At 43.6% G+C, this 5559-nt stretch overlaps 1 protein-coding gene across 3 annotated transcripts in view; it reads left to right on the forward strand.

Annotated features, from left to right (window-relative positions):
* Positions 1-5559, forward strand: part of LOC143832561 (rho GTPase-activating protein 7-like) — a 221191-nt gene that overhangs the window by 126272 nt on the left and 89360 nt on the right. The gene's annotated exons all lie outside the window — the stretch shown is intronic.

Genomic DNA, 5559 nt, shown 5'->3' on the forward strand with positions numbered 1-5559 from the left:
CTATTTTGCCAATCAGCTCCCACCTTGTGAGTCAGGAGACAAAGCCCACACAGACAAAGTCTTTTCTCTTGTTTTCATTCTCATTCCTTTAATACAATACAATTCATATATGGTATCAGGGCTCCCGTGTATCAGCACAATTTGGACTGCAACTGTGCCATAACTGGCAGCGGGGGGAGGGGCATTTTAGTTAAAATAGCTGGTTCAATAAAGTGAGCCTAGTCCCAGGCTACATAATTCAATATTTTATTTATTTATTTTATTTACTTAAAATATTTCCAGACCATCTCTCATTAGAACCCTGGTGCCTAAAACTTGAGAAGTCATTAAGGGAGGTGGCATTCTGTCAGGCACCAGTTCAGGGAATGCCAAGTATCTTGTGGTCATTCAGAGGGATACAAATAGCCATCTCACTTCACACAATAGGGATATCTAGAGCAAGGCAACTACTAGCTTAATTTCTGGTTCATGTAGGAGAAGGCAGTCTTCTTGGTACTCTGGTCAAACAGCAGACCATTCCATTCTTAACAGAGTTCTATGTTTTGAAGTCCTAAGTGTGTCAAAAAATTTCTTGAAAACATTAAGAAAAATCGAATGCATGGAATGATGTTTGAAGGAGGGAGATTAATCCAGCCCATCTTCCCTTTGTCTACCAGATGCTGGACATAAAAAGGGGAATGAGGTTGACTTCTTGCCCTGACTGTAAACTTCCCAGCAGCATTTTATTGTCTGGCTATTTTTAAGATACAGAGTGTTGGATTAGATGAAGTTAAATGATTTGCCCAAGGCTACAAGCAGAATACAAGGGAGAGATGGTGATGTCTGTCTTTCTAGTATATCTTTAGCCTGTCTTTCTGCAAAGGAGCTTATGGTAGCATCCATGTTTTCTCTTCTCTGTGCGAATTCGAACACAATAAATCACAAGAGGAATCTGAGCCCTGAAACACATGCTATAAATTCACCAATTCTGCCAATCAGTTCTCAGTGAGCAGACAAAGCCCACATGCTCTTGATCTCATACCTGTACCTATGACAAAGCAGCAACTTTACAAAACACAAAAACATTAATTCCTTATGCATATCCTGTCCCAAATCAATTATTTTGAATTTTATTTACTGTCCCAACTCCTCTCCAGTGGAAAGCCCTATTTTGCTTCTCATGTCAATGCTACAAATAACCAAATCTTTATACGTCCCACCCCACTGGGTAGGGATACCAGCCTCCAGGTGGGGTCTGGACATATCCCTGAATTATAAATGATATCCAGACCACAGAGATCAGTTCCCCTAATTAAAATGGATGCTTTGAAGGGTGGACTCCTCACATTATATCCTTCTGCGATCTCCCACTTTCACCAGGCTTTACCTCCAAATCTCCAGGAATTCCTGAACTTTGTGTTGGGAACCCTAGACCACAGTCTCTGGGGAAAAGTCGAAGGGTTGGTACTTAGAGTGAAAAAACCCAAAGTTATAATTTGAAAACCACTCTGCATATATTCATTGCTCTTCCATGACCTGATGGAACTCAAAGAAGCAGATACCAATTCATTATACTTCATATTGCCAATTCCAGCTTGGAAAGTTCCTGCAGATTGACAGGTAATGCCTGGGAGGATGGAATCTGGAATGAAAGGAGCTCAGCAAGATTATGTGATATAAGGTTGCCAGCTGGCAGCCATCAGTTGGAGAGAGACTGGGAAGTGTTAGTGAGCCCAGAAATGATATCATACTGTTGAAGTGGCACTTGAGCATTCACCAGAAACTCTATGGTTTATCATAGAATTTCCAGTGAACAGACATTCCCACAAGGAATTCTAAATTGTTGTTTTGACACAGTGACATCACTTCTGGACTTGCAATTTTAGATTTATTGACCGTTTCTGCACTCAGAACTTTGCTTCCCCAGCTCCCGGGTGGGAGCACAAATCTGGGGCAGATGGGGTGCACTAAGCCAAATGCTACCCCATGTGGGAGCCGAAAGGGATTCAAACTCCAGCCTGCAGCCCAACGCAAAGCCTCTGGTGCGGAAACAGTCATTCTGGGGCTGCTGCACTGTAGTGAGAGACTTGACAGCTTTGATGAGATGCCATAAAGTCCACTCTCAGAAGCTGCCATTTCCTCCAGGGAAACTTATCTCTGTAGTATGGAAATTAGTTGTAATTCTTGGAGAACTCCACACCCTGCCTTGAGATAGCTAACCCTAATTTATCCATCAATGAAGCACAAGTCTGCAGGGGGTAGGCCCTGGGAACTACACTTGTGCTCCTACTTAGATGACTAGAGAAGGCCCTTGAAAATCTTTCATTTGCAAATTGCAAATTGACAAAGATAGGCCAGGCTGTGGTATATTTTGTCAAATATAAGGGACGTATAAGGATTTTGTCAAAGCCTTCCACCACATTAGTGGGAATGCTATGTAGGCAGATAGACTTGGCTTGTGCTAGTGAATTTTGGTCAAATTCCAGTTTTATCCTTTCCACCCACAGCAGTAAAATGATCTTCTAGCAGCTGGAAAAATAACATTTAGGTAAGTATATACATTTTTTTTTCATGAGCCTCTTGTGGCGCAGAGTGGTAAGGCAGCCGTCTGAAAGCTTTGCCCATTGAGGCTGGGAGTTCGATCCCAGCAGCCGGCTCAAGGTTGACTCAGCCTTCCATCCTTCCGAGGTCGGTAAAATGAGTACCCAGCTTGCTGGGGGGTAAATGGTAATGACTGGGGAAGGCACTGGCAAACCACCCCGTATTGAGTCTGCCATGAAAACGCTGGAGGGCGTCACCCCAAGGGTCAGACATGACTCGGTGCTTGCACAGGGGATACCTTTACCTTTACCTTTTATACATTTTTGCCCACATTTTTATGCAGTATTTCAAGGGAGAACTAGGAGAGGGGTTATGACTAATTTAAAAAGCCAACTTAGGATCTGCTTGTTTGGATCCAGGAAGGCACCTTCAGTTTATTGAAGACGTTTTTGCAGCTCTGCTAAAGAATCAAGGCAAGACTGACCAGGACTGTTTGTTATCTGACAGCTTTACGCTGAGAAATACAAAGCTTCATTCTGCACAGAATGTCTGGTACTTGCAGGCCAAAAGCAAGCACAGGCATCATGCCCTCCCATTGAAATCAACAGTACACAGGGTTTTTAAAAATAAATCCTGTCTGTTATAACAAATATGAAGATGGCTGAGAGCACCTAATGGTTCTCATTACTTCTAGAGTGTACTTGATCAAAACTTAATGAACTTTGTTAGGGCCTTTATAAAATACTTTGTTCTAAATTTGAAATCTTGCTGTCAGAGGAGTTCTCTAGAGCAGCTGTCCCCAACCCCTGGTCCATGGATCAGTCGGTACCGGGCCACGGCTCCTCCTCATCCTCCTCCCCAGCTGCTGCCCGGCCACTCTGCTGCTGGCTCACCTTTGGTGCTCTCCAGTGTCCGCCATGGCTGGGGTTCCCCCTTGGCGTGGTACTACACAGCTGCTGCTAGCAGCGCCCCACAGTGGGTGGCGGGAAGTCATGGATGCTGGCGGGAAAGCAAGTGGAGCAGTAGTTCGGGCGGCAGTGACTTCCCTCGGCAAAAGACTACCCGCCCTCGGGCCTCATTAAAATGATCCCCAGTGTTAAAAAGGTTGGGGACCACTGCTCTAGAGCAATGCCTGGCCATGGGATGCGTAAGCTCAGATTGGATCATACAAAGCCAGTGAGGATTGGCCCTCCTAATGTCCTTCCCTTCCTGCTCTTCTCTAATTTTGGCATTTTTAATGTGTGAAGCTCTGCCTCGTATATACCTCTGCATTTTAGTGGGAATATAGAATCTGGCGTAATAACCATGTTTGCTAATGTACAAATTGGTGTTGAGTTGTTGCTTCAACTGAAGATGGGCATTTGCCCAGAGCCCTGAGAATAGAACTATGTAAACCTATGCCTCCACCACCAGAAGTGAGATGAATGGCTATCTGAGGTAGGGCATAATAAAAAGGACCAAAGGAAAGGCACAAACAAAAGCAAAATGTGGCCAGTGAAAGCAAGAGGAGGAAACGGAGGGGCGATATCATAACTTAAAATTTTCCCTGGCAGAACTTTAGAAAAACTCACCCACTCACACCACCACCCATCACTTTTAATAGGTGACAGGGTGTATATACAAACTGTATGCCCAAAAGCACATGATGAATCACAGTTGCTAATCTTTGTCCTGCTTCTCTAGGGCTTTCCCTTTCCTCTGACTTGGGATGTGTGCTTTTAATATTCTCTCTTGTCTCTGGGAATTGTGTGGGAAGTTGCTGAGCAGACAGCAGTTACTGTTTGAAGTTTTAGGGATTCCAGTTAGTCAAATCCTACAGCACTTACTTCTATAATAATGGAATTCCCAAGATAACCAAGCAACTATTTCCTTATGCAGCACGTTTGATTGTCCTAGTTTTTGGGTATAACAAGGATGGAGGCTCTTATCTCATAGCTTGGGTATACAAAATTTAGAAATCGATAACAGATTTAGAACTGGTATAAAAAAGGATGCTTAACTATAAAACAAAACAACATCGTGGGGTAAGGGTGGGGATGCCAATCCTTTGGTGGGACAAGGGGTTTCCCTGGAATTATAGCTCATCTCCAGTCTAAAGAGATCAGTCCCCTTGGAGAAAGTGGCAGCTTTGGAGGGTGGACTCCAAAGCATTTTACTTCACTGAGGTCCCTCCCTGATTCATATCCCACCCACTCCTGACTCCACCCCCAAAGTCTACAGTTATTTCCTATCCCAAAGCTGACAACTCTAGGTTGGGGACAATAATGGGATTGAGGCCATGGCATAGAGGTAGTAGGAATACTTCTCTTCCAGTGTTATTTTCCTAACCAGAAGTTCTCTTGAGATACTTGAAGTCAGGGGGGCAGGATTTCCAGGCAGGGAAACAGCATGAGGGGAGCAGCACTATCATTTCTTCCCAGCTCGTCCTGATCCATATCTGCTTCTTCCCCTTGTGCTTTGTGCCTAAACGTGTACATCTTGGGGAAGTGTCTTGCCCCTTCAGCAATCTCAGGGCAAGCTATGTGGAAGTTTCAGTTCCAAGATGATACATTAACTGAATATGCTCCCCTTCCATTTCTTTCTTTTGTAGAGTTAAAAGAGTCTGGCTGTTCTCCACACCCATCATTCTTTAGTAAATACATCCTTGCATTGTTAACTGCATCACATGGTCTCTAGTGGTTAGGCTGGAGTGTTTGCATGTATTGGACTCTCCCTGGTGTTTGTTTAGAGTAGTATTCCTGTCTGCCAGTATATCCTAACAGTTTAATTCAATGGAAGAGAGACAGGATATAAAGGACGTGTTATACAATAGGGCTGGGGCCAGCTTTTGTATTAACTACTAAAACAAAGAGCTATTTCATATGCAGTGCAAAGGTGATCATAATGCTAGGGTTTCACAACATCAAACAAGAAGGTTATGCTGTTTAAACAGTGTATTCCATCCAAAACAAATATAGCTCTTTCTTGGTGCTGTGGAGAACAAGGTGAGTAAACAACACCAGAATGTATTGGAAGATCAATTAAACCAGCGCTATTAAC

The sequence above is a fragment of the Paroedura picta genome, chromosome 3 (genome assembly GCF_049243985.1).
Source record: "Paroedura picta isolate Pp20150507F chromosome 3, Ppicta_v3.0, whole genome shotgun sequence".
Taxonomy (NCBI): Eukaryota; Metazoa; Chordata; class Lepidosauria; order Squamata; family Gekkonidae; genus Paroedura; species Paroedura picta.